Here is a 12,253-nt window from a genome sequence, read left to right as displayed (position 1 = left end):
CCGTACCTTACACCCTTGGCCTTTTCGCTTACCTGAGCCAATAAATTCTGTTTTTTCTCAAGTCATTTGTGTTTCAAATATAACACAACAAGTTTAACATAATCTATAAATGTCACCCTCTTTGAGCACATTTTTAAAGACAGCCTGGATGCAGCTCTTCAGAGGTTGGACGTCTGTGCTTCCCTCGAACCCAGTAATTCCTGGCGATTCTATATTTTAAATATCTCGGGAGATTTCTGGCTGAAGATGGACAATTGACACACAATTAGCTCCTCTCCTTCCTGAATGAACAATCAAGAATGATCTAAACCAGCGGTCCCCAATCTTTTTGGTACCAGGCACCGGTTTCGTGGAAGACAATTTTTCCATGGACGGCGGGTGTGGGGCCTGGGGTGGGGTGGTTCAGGCGGTAGTGCGGTAATGCGAGCGATGGGGAGCGATGGGAAGTGGCACACGCGAAGCTTCGCTTGCTCACTCACCCGCCGCTCACCTCCTGCTGCGCGGCCCCGTTCCTAACAGGCTGAGGAGTCCGCGGGCCAGGGGGTGATGGGCGACCCCTGATCTAAACATTTCAGGAAAACATGCAACCTAAACAAGATACTAAGAGAAACAGAAAAAAATGACCCCAGAGGAAACAGATAATTCTGAAAACAGAAAAGGATGTTTTTAAAAATGAAGAAGAAAGAAAATACCTTCTAATTGGTATCCTCAGAGAAATAAGACAAAATACAGCATCCAGGGAATTCCCTGGTGGTCCGGTGGTTAGGACTTGGCACTTTCACTGCCATGGCCCAGGTTCAATCCCTAGTTGGGGAACTAAGATCCCGCAAGCCGAGAGGCACAGCCAAAAATATAAATAAATAAAATAAAATACAGCATCCATAAAACGAGTACAAGATGATACAGAAACGGATCAGTCAGGGAATGAGAAAAAAACTCGGAAATTAAAAATATGATTGCTAAACATCGTAGAAATGCATCTTTTTCTTCAATCCCACTACCCCTGCCCTAAACCTAGGGCTGTTCTTCTCCTCCCTTACCTGGTCTGTTGCTGTCTCTATTTCTTCATCTCTTCTGACTGCTGAATGTCCTTCTTTTTGGCCAGCAGGGTGATCTTTTAAAAACATGGACTTCATTATATTTCCCTGCTTAAAACCTCTGATGAGTCTTCATTTCCTTCATAATAGAAGTCATTCATGGGACTTTCCTGTGGCGCTGTGGCTAAGACTCCCAATGCAGGGGACCCGGGTTCGATTCCTGGTCAGGGAACTATATTCCACATGCATGCCGCAACTAAGAGTTTGCATGCCACAACTAAGGAGCCCACGTGCTGTAACTAAGGAGCCCGCCTGCTGCAACTAAGACCTGATGCAGCCAAAAAAAAAAAAAAATTAAAAAAAAAAAAGTCATTCATGTCCAGAACGAGTGGCAGACACTGTTAATTGCCTTCTTAACAGACATTTCCCCCATTTCTTCCTGGTTTTATTCAGGTATCAAGCAGCCATGTGTCTCCAAAGAGGTGAATCTTCATTGGTCTGAGCCAATCATGAAAATTCCATTCTCTTGCCAGTGATCTATTTAGGGGTGTTTGTGTCACTTAGTGAAATATGAGACGTCAGTGGGGGGAAAATGGGGTCCTTGGAGAAAGGTTTGTTGCTGATAAAACAGATGCACCATGGGAAAAAATAAGCCCTCTTCTTCCGCTTAATGTCATAATGTTCTCAAGTGATATCTGGCACTCTGGCAGCCATTTCATGACCATGAGGGCAAAGCCTGAGATAGAAGTCAACCCACTGGGAATGGCAGAGAGGAAAGATGGGTACGTCTGAGTCCTTGACAATGTCATTGAGTCACGTAGCATTAACCAACCCTGGGGCACCACATCTCCGAACATCTTGTTATGTGGGATAATAAAACTGACTCATTGCTTAAACCACTTCTAGTTGGGGCTTCTGTTACTTGTGGCCCAAAGCATCCTAACTGCTATAGAACCTGACATTTTAGATTCGTCATCTGCCACGTCCCAGTTCTCATGCTCCCCGACCCTTTGCTGTCGCTTGTCTTAGCTGTACCTTGTCCCCAAACATGCCACACTCTTTCCTGCCTCTACATCTTTGCCCCCATCATTCTGTCTGCTGGGAATGCCCTTCCTTACTCATCCTTTAGTACCCAGTGACTCAATGACACTACTGCCTCTGGGATGTTCCTAACACCCCTGGTTGGGTTGGATGACCCTCCTCTATGCTTCCAGCTCCCCCTTCACACCACTGACCACCAGGGAGCATGTCTATTTCCCATTGAAGTATGAGATCTTTGAGGGGGGTGAAGAATTGTGTCCCTAGGACTCAGGAAGGATGCTTCTCACGTCCTCTGTGGTAGGAGGAAATTGCCTCCAAATTTATGCTCGTGTTTACGTGTTTATGCGGTAGAATGAGCTGGTTAAAAGCCAGGCTTTGGAATCCAGCAGACCTGGTTCTGAGTCCGAGCTCAACCACTAACCAGCTGTGTGGCTTCCGATGGCTAACAGCCTCTCTGTGTCTCAGTCCCCCACCGCCAAGCGGAGACGGCCAAACCTACGGAGTCGTAAAGATTTAATGAGATGAGGCATGTAAATCATTTAATTTAGAGCCTGACACATAGTAAATTATTCACAAATGCCAGCTCTTGAGATTACTACTTTATTAGTTTGTATTTGTTTTTGTTGGGGGAAGAGTTTTGAGCTTTCATATAATTCTCAAAGGGGTCTACGATCCAGGAAGGTCAAGAACCGTTGGTTTGGGAATAAAAGGAGCGTGGGTCTGCCTGCTGGGGTGGGGATATTACGATAAATGTGCACGTCCCGCCTTTGTAAAGTCCGCCGGGATTGCACTGTGTGATTGCCTCTGTGGGGTCAGGATGCCCGACCTAGCCAGGATGAGGCCCCCGCCTTTATCGTCCCTCCCCCAAGGCCCCGAGTCCCTGTGACCTCAGAGCTCTCCAAATGCCTCATTAGCGCCTGCTGAGAGCAGAGCCAACAAGTGGGGCTGCCGTGGCCTCCACCGAGCACGCCCCTCATTAGAGCAGAAGGAAGCAGCAGCTCTGACAGCGGGGCGGGCAGGGCCTGCAGTCCCTTTGTGTCTGGGCCTGATGACTCAGGGAACATCGCATTTCTGAGGACATTATTGTCAGCACAAAGCGGTGGCTTCGGCCCTCTGGACCAGCACCGTTCCCCCCCCTCCACGATTCTCCAGCCCGCTTTCTAAGCTGCCACAGCACCAGCACTGAAGCCGCCTTTATAGTAAACTAGTTCTTTACTAATTGGTCCTCCTAGTGGCCAAGAGAGGGTGAATCAGAACGTGAGGCTCCAGTAAGGGGGGCAGAGCCAGGATTGAGACCCCGTGTCTCTGCTCCAAACCCTTGAAGTGGGGGGCAGACGATGTCAGGCAAACATCGTGGCTCCTGGTTCTGCCACTTTCCAGCCATGGTGTTAGGCAAATCATTTCTGCTCTCTGCACTCCAGTGTCCTCATCTGTAAGAAGGGGATGAATAATCACACCTGAACCCCTACTCCCCTACCCTGAGACAACTCATTTCACAAGTCAGCTCTGTTCACGTTTCTCTCCTGCTGACATCCCTAGGCAACGCTAACCCCGGCCCTCAGGACACAGGCCAGTTCCTCGGCCTGCCGTTCAAGGCCCTTTGTAAGCCGGACCCTGCCCATTGCTCCTGTCTCAGCACCCACCACCCACCTCATCCAATCACACTGTACAGACCAAATGATTTCTTCCTGCCTCTCTTTTTGAAGTTGGAAAATCCCAACTTCAGACTCAACTCAGGCACCTCCTCCTCCAGGAAGCCTTCTGTGACCTCCTCCCATGTTACACCAGGCAACTCCTCTGGGATCCCACCTGCCAGAGTTAGATAGACCTGGCCCCAGGATCCTGGGGTCCATCTAGAACAGCGCATCTCAAAGTGTGGTCCAGCATCACCTGGAAACTTCTGAGAAATGTGACTTCTCAGGCCCCACGCCAGACCTTCTGAGTCAAAACTGGGAGCGGGGCCCAGCAATCTATGTTGTAAAAAGCCCTCCAGGGAATTCTGACGCTCAGGTTTGAGAACCACCAGTCTAATCCAGGCCTCTGCAACCTGTTATATTTCGGTGTTCGAAGTGCCTCATGACATGGGCCCGACTCCAGCACCTGCTGCAGGAGGGAGAGGCCCAGGCCGAGCAGTCGTCTCCCCTGGGTGCCACCAGCTCATGGAGTTGTTACAGACGAGAATTTTCCCCATCACCTCCCCTTCTTCTACTTCCTGAAGACTCTCAACCAATTTCAAATTGTAACTTTCTTTTATTGACAAAGAAGAAATTTCAGCACCTGTCTCATTTATTTCTCATCAGCTTCTCTTCCATCCTAATCCTGCCAGGCTGGGGCCTGCTGAGCTTGAGAATCAAACCACCGGTCAGCTTCCTCTTCAGGAAAATGTTGTCAATTTCACGTGGATCCTCTCAGACACACCACATGTTGTCTGGAAAAATACTTTTCTCCTCTTCTCTTGCCCAACACCCCACCATCGTGGTTCAGAAAGCTGGGAAGGTCTCAGTAGACCAGATGTTTTCTGCACCAGGTTCTTCTCCCATCCGAAGAGTCATTTCCCTCAATCTAATCCCCTTCCTCCACTTCAGGAATCTGCTAACCTTAAGTTCTTCTTGGTGTCTAACCCAAATCTTTTTTTTTTTTTTTTTTAATTTTTGGCTGCATTGGGTCTTTGTTGCTGCACGCAGGCTTTCTCTAGTTGCGGCGAGTGGGGCTACTCTTCGTTGTGGTACGCGGGCTTCTCATTGCAGTGGGTCCTCTTGTTGCAGAGCACGGGCTCTAGGCACGCGGGCTTCAGTAGTTGTGGTGTATGGGCTCAGTAGTTGTGGCTCACGGGCTCTAGAGCGCAGGCTCAGTAGTTGTGGCGCACGGGCTTAGGTGCTCCGTGGCATGTGGGATTTTCCCACACCAGGGCTCGAACCCGTGTCCCCTGCATTGGCAGGTGGATTCTTAACCACTGCACCAGGGAAGCCCTAACCCAACTCTTTCTGGCTGTCGCTGGCTCCAAACCAGCCTGTGATATATAAGGTACAAGTAGTTTTATCTCTGTGTTACAGCTCTGGAAACTAGCAAAGGACCAGGCACACAGTGAGCCCCTAATAAATGTTTTATTTGTTTAGAAGATGAGTGAAGGGGGAGATTAATAATAAAATTTGACAATTGAAAATGAACATTTGGGACTTCCCTAGCGGCCCAGTGATGAAAACTCTGGGCTTCCATTGCAGGGGGCACAGGTTCGATCCCTGGTTGCGGAACGAAGATCCTGCATGCCGCACGGTGCCGCCAAAAACATAAATACATACATATATACATACATACATACGAACGTACCAAAAAAAAAAAAAGCAAATGAAACATTTACTCTGTGCATTATATTAAGTGTCTCAGATCTATTCACTCTGCCAACAACTTTATGATGTAGATATTATTTTATCCTCATTTTACATGAAGAAACTGAGGCTCAGAGAGATTAAACAACGTGTGTAAGGTCACACAGCAATTTTGTGACAAAACCTGTATTTGAATCCAGGTGAACTAACTGTACAATTGGGGACTCGCTTCCTGGATAGACCCTTGAGTGTTTCTTTTGCATGGGGGCAGCTGTCGAAGGAAGCATCCTGCCTCTGGAGATTTAGGATGAGGAGGGCAAGGCCCGAGGCAGAGACAGATGAGCCCCGTAGTTGTCCTTTTATTATTTTTTTATATAAATTTTTTTTTTTTTTTTGGCTGTGTTGGGTCTTCGTTGCTGCGCGCGGGCTTTCTCTAGTTGCGGCGAGCAGGGGCTACTCTTCATTGTGGTGCATGGGCTTCTCATTGTGGTGGCTTCTCTTGTTGTGGAGCACGGGTTCTAGGCGCGTGGGCTTCAGTAGTTGCAGCATGCGGGCTCAGTAGTTGTGGCTCGTGGGCTCTAGACCGCAGGCTCAGCAGTTGTGGTGCACGGGCTTAGCTGCTCCGCGGCATGTGGGATCTTCCCGGACCAGGGCTCGAACCCGTGTCCCCTGCATTGGCAGGTGGATTCTTAACCACTGAGCCCCCAGGGAAGCCCCCCTTGGTTGTCCTTTGATGACGGGCTTCTGAGGCTGGAAGGAGGAAGAGGTGGAGGAGAAGGAGGAGGAAGCTGGCCAGGAGCTGAGAGCAGTGGGGGAGATGCTGGCATCTAGGCAGCTAGTGCCAACAGGTCTGAGAAAAAGGCCCATTTCCTGGCACCAGGCTGGGGATCCTGTCAGAGCAAAGCTTCAAAACCAGTGACAAGCAGCAAAGACAGAGCTTGCCCCCTCCAATGCCTCCCCACCACACTGGCAAAACACATGGCTGTTGAGTTAAGGTGGCTCTTTCTTTCTTTCCCCCAAACCTACCATCATTTTTAATTTTTAAAATTTACTCAAGTAACAAATGTCGACATTAAAAAAAAAAAAAACTACACAATGTAAAAGCTGTGGGTCGAGTTTGTTCAGTGCCTCTCCGAGGACTACAGCCCAGGAGACAGCCTCTCAGCCTGAGGAACTGTCCCGAAGAGGAGGCCAGTATATATGTGATTTTGGCGAAGTGAGTACAGGCAACCGAGCACACATCTCAGGAACAGATAGCTTAGTTAACAGTTTTAGTGCTTTCTCAAAGTGTGGGAAGATGCAAGAGTTTAGGTTCATAAAATTTTCTCCTGAAAATATCCAGCTATCTGAAGGCCTGTTCTGCCAGTTTTCCCAGAGCACAGAGAGCCTCATTCCTGATCTCCATCCTGAACTCCTTTCAGGGTGTGTTGAAGGTCAGGGACTGTAGTGGCTAGTGACCTAATCCTTGTAGAGCCGGATGGCAAGCGACATTCTTCAGTTGGCATAAATTAATACATTATTGTTTAAAAATTCGTGTATATACAGATCTGCAGAGCAAAAATTAGAGTCTCATTTTATAACTCCCCACCTCCCTGCATCCCTCTGAAGAGGTGATCAGAGTTCACAGTTTGGAGGTAGCTGGCCCAGGGCATTGCTGCCAGGAAGTGGAGGGGCCTAGGGAAGTAATGAGGAGGGTGTGTGATCCTGGGGCTTTTGCTTCACGGTAATCCTCCCAGACTGCTCACAGGTGCGACCATTTCACGGGTAACTTCTCCAGACGGACTACAAGGCTGGAGGGCTCTGGAGGATCCGGAAGTCACTGCAGAGCTCACCGAGGGGTGGCCTTTCAGGTACGGAGGTGGGGGAAGGTTTTTAAATGTAGATTTTGTTATTATTCAGGTGTGGTGAGGCCCATGGGCCAGGAGACCACAGCCACTAAAAAGAGAGTTTGGGAATTCCCTGTGGTCCAGTGCTTAGGATCCGGTGATTTCACTGCCGAGGGCTTGGGTTCAATCCCTGGTCGGGGAAATAAGATCCAAAAAAAAGAAAGGAAGAAGGAAAGAAAGAAAGAAAGAGAGAGAGAGAGGGAGGGAGGGAGGGAAGGAGGGAGGGAGGAAGGAAGGAAGGAAGAAAGAAAAGACAGTTTGTTTCCCAAGTCCCTGAGTGGAGGGGAGTCACCACTCCATTGCAGGTGGGGACCCAGTAGGAAGCACCAGGCTTGTTGGAAGGCAGAAAGAGGGAAAATGTGGGCAAGAGCCTTTACTGTGGTTTCTGTAGGAAGGAACGGGCGAGGCAGGGTAAGTGGGTTTGAATAATTCCAGTGGGCTCTGGGGAGTAGGGGCTATCCCTAGCTGTCTGGTGCCTGGCCCTGGGGTGCTTAGGGCACGGGGGCTGGGGGGCGGTAGTGGCTCAGGGTATAAGAGCTCCAGAAAGGAGGTGATGGGGGTGTTGTCTCTGGATGGGTTAGTTTGCATCTAAAAGTCACTCTCCCAGGTAATCCTTTACTATCTCTAGGAATTGGCTACCCTGGGAGGGACAGCCTCTCCAGAGCCTGCAAGGCCCCAGAGATCAAAGAAAGCATCAGAAATAAGAGAAGGTAAAAGGCACAGGGAGGAGCCAGAAACTCTGGGCCTGAGGCTGGTAGGCCAAGGGGGAGGGTCCTGCACTTCCAGGGCCTGTGACCGGTCCACCAGCTGGGACAGAATGTGCCCCAGAGGGATATGCTCATTGCCGGCTGTGACTTCCCTCCCCGGAGTGTTTGGAATAGAGGAGGTACAGGATCTGACCTCTGGCTTGTGTGTTGAGGAGAGGTGCAGAGGGCAAAAATGCCGAACGTGCTGGGCATATAGTAAACCCTCCGTAAGTGTCAGTTGAAAGGATGCCCGATATGTATACATATAGCTGATTCACTTTGTTATACAGCAGAAACTAACGCAACATTGTAAAGCAATTATACTTCAATAAAGATGTTAATTAGGGCTTCCCTGGTGGTGCAGTGATTAAGAATCCGCCTGCCAATGCAGGGGACACGGGTTCAAGCCCTGGTCCAGGAAGATCCCACATGCCGCGGAGCAACTAGGCCCGTGAGCCGCAATTACTGAGCCTGCGCGTCTGGAGCCTGTGCTCTGCAACGAGAGAGGCCGCGATAGTGAGAGGCCCGCGCACCGCGATGAAGAGCGGCCCCCGCTTGCTGCAACTAGAGAAAGTCCTCGCACAGAAACGAAGACCCAACAGAGCCATAAATAAGTAAATAAATAAATAAATAAACTCAAAGTTTAAAGTAAAATAAAATAAAATAAAAATAAAATAAATAAACTGCCGGAAAAAAAAAAAAAAAGAAAGGACACCCATTGAGTCTCTGGAAAGAAACACAAATCCTAGCCGTAGTAGCCCCTGCATTTGCATATTTGCACACATCACATGCACGCTCACACACACACACGCACTCTCGCGCCTTGTCTCCTCTTATTTTGCATAAATGTATCGTCCCTCTACTCTATTCCTCGTCCTCAGCTGCTTTTAGCACCACATGACCGTGCCATTAGAGATATCCCCTGTTCTTTTTAATCACTGCAATGGTTGACGTATGGATGCACCATCATTCATTTCAGCACTCCCCTATTGCCGGATATCTAGGTTATTTTCAGTGCTTTCTGATGACAAACCATGCCGTGATGAGCAGCCTTGTGCAGACGTGAGAGTTTCTGTGGGATAGAACACCTAGAAAGGAAATCTCTAGGACAAAAGACATGGACAGATACAATTTTTGTAAATCCTGCCAATTGTTCTACAAAAGGCTGTACACGATTTATACTCCCACTAGAGTGCAGGAGATTTGAGAGTACTCATTTCCCTTCACCATTTCCAACACTGGATATTATCAGTCTCTAATATTATTTAATTATTTATTTATTTATTTATTTTTTTTTCCACACACACACACTGTATTTTATTTTATTTTATTTTTTTGTTAAAGCACCATTTAAAAAATTTTATTGAAGTATAGTTGACTTACAATATTGTGTTAACTTCTGCTGTACAGCAAAGTGATTCAGTTATACATATATATACATTCTTGTTCATATTCTTTTCCATTATGGTTTATCACAGGATATTGAATATAGTTAGTTCCCTGTGCTATGTACTAGGACCTTGTCGTTTATCCATCCTATATATAATAGTTTGTATCTGCTAATCCCAAATTCCCAATCTTTCCCTCTCCCACCCCACCCCTTCACAACCACAAGTCTGTTCTCTATATCTATGACTCTGTTTCTGTTTCATAGATATGCTATTTGTGTTGTATTTTAGATTTCACATATAAGTGATATCCTATATAGTATGTCTTTCTCTTTCTGACGTACTTCACTTAGTATGATAATCTCTAGGTTCATCCATGTTGCTGCAGACGGCATTATTTCATTCTTTTTAATGACTGAGTAATATTACATTATGTATATATACCATATCTTCTTTTTTTTTTTTTTTTTCCCACACACACACACTGTATTTTATTTTTACAAGAGATAGATAGACTGACACCAAGCATTGTACATGGATGACCACAACAAAAGCAACAATGATTGCAATTACCAAACATGAAACACACTTATACTATGTCATAACATTGACATTCAGTCCAGTAATCCTCCACTGTAACAGCTCCTTTACTTTGCAGTGAAAATTGATTTGTATATTCTTTTCCTCTGAGTCCTTGTGGGATTTTTTTTTTTTTAATTCAGACAGAAAGTCACAAAAATTATACTCATCCTCATCAGTTCACTCAGTCCCATGTAATTAATTTCTTTTTTTTCATCTTGATCTTTTGTTAGCACTTTTATGAGTTCATCAGTTTTTCATTAGAGTTCTGAAAATGCTTATTCATTCAGTTCAGCAGTACAGTCAGTTACCAGAAACCTGTACTTGTCAGAGTCTTTTCCATGAATTTCTTGAAGATGAAACTCTTTTATAGGAACATATTTGCAAAATCATCAGAGTACACCCAGAACTGTCTGTAAATGACAAAAGACTTAAAAATGACCATGGTTAAAGATTTGATGAAAGTTCATAATAATGCAGTTGACAAGAAAATTAGTTATTTCTGAGATATACATTTTAAAGTAATAACTAGGATTATTACTTATAACATTATACCAGAACATATAAGATTTTTAGACGTTTCCTGTAATGTCTGAAACATTTATATTAACATATTTCCATACATATTTCCATACAAATACAAATATAAGATTTTTAGAAATTTCATGTAATGTCTGAAACATTTATATTAACATATTTCCATACATATTTCCATACAAATACAAATATAAGATTTTTAGAAATTTCATGTAATGTCTGAAACATTTATATTAACATATTTCCATACATATTTCCATACAAATACAAATATAAGATTTTTAGAAATTTCATGTACTGTCTGAAACATTTATATTAACATATTTCCATACATATTTCCATACAAATACAAATATAAGATTTTTAGAAATTTCATGTAATGTCTGAAACATTTATATTAACATATTTCCATACAAATAACCCAATGAAAGTTTAGTATTAGTTGTTTTGTTTGTTTTTTTATACTGCAGGTTCTTATTAGGCATCAGTTTTATACACATCAGTGTATACATGTCAATCCCAATTGCCCAATTCAGCACATCACCATCCCCACCTCATCGCAGTTTTCCCCCCTTGGTGTCCATATGTCCATTCTCTACATCTGTGTCTCAACTTCTGCCCTGCAAACTGGCTCATCTGTACCATTTTTCTACGTTCCACATACATGCATTAACATACGATATTTGTTTTTCTCTTTCTGACTTACTTCACTCTGTATGACAGTCTCTAGATCCATCCACTTCTCAACAAATGACTCAATTTCGTTCCTTTTTATGGCTGAATAATATTCCATCGTATATATGTACCACAACTTCTTTATCCATTCGTCTGTTGATGGGCATTTAGGTTGCTTCCATGACCTGGCTATTGTAAATAGTGCTGCAATGAACATTCGGGTGCACGTGTCTTTTTGAATTACGGTTTTCTCTGGGTATATGCCCAGTAGGAAGAGGTGGAGGAGGTGCTGGGTCATATGGTAATTCTATTTTTAGTTTTTTAAGGAACCTCCATATTGTTCTCCATAGTGGCTGTATCAATTTACATTCCCACCAACAGTGCAAGAGGGTTCCCTTTTCTCCACACCCTCTCCAGCATTTGTTGTTTGTAGATTTTCTGATGATGCCCATTCTAACAGGAGTGAGGTGATACCTCATTGTAGTTTTGATTTGCATTTCTCTAATAATTAGTGATGTTGAGCATCTTTTCATGTGCTTCGTGGCCGTCTGTATGTCTTCTTTGGAGAAATGTCTATTTAGGTCTTCTGCCCATTTTTGGATTGGGGTGTTTGTTTCTTTGATATTGAGCTGAATGAGCTGTTTATATATTTTGGAGATTAATCCTTTGTCCGTTGATTCATTTGCAAATATTTTCTCCCATTCTGAGGGTTGTCTTTTCGTCTTGTTTATGGTTTCCTTTGCTGTGCAAAAGCTTTGAAGTTTCATTAGGTCCCACTTGTTTATTTTTGTTTTTATTTCCATTACTCTAGGAGGTGGATCGAAAAAGATCTTGCTGTGATTTATGTCAAAGAGTGTTCTTCCTATGTTTTCCTCTAAGAGTTTTATAGTGTCCAGTCTTATATTTAGGTCTCTAATCCATTTTGAGTTTATTTTTGTGTATGGTGTTAGGGAGTATTCTAATTTCATTCTTTTACATGTGGCTGTCCAGTTTTCCCAGCACCACTTATTGAAGAGACTGTCTTTTCTCCATTGTATA

Source organism: Balaenoptera acutorostrata, chromosome 10 (assembly GCF_949987535.1).
Source record: "Balaenoptera acutorostrata chromosome 10, mBalAcu1.1, whole genome shotgun sequence".
NCBI classification, from domain to species: domain Eukaryota; kingdom Metazoa; phylum Chordata; class Mammalia; order Artiodactyla; family Balaenopteridae; genus Balaenoptera; species Balaenoptera acutorostrata.
This window is presented reverse-complemented; position numbering follows the sequence as displayed.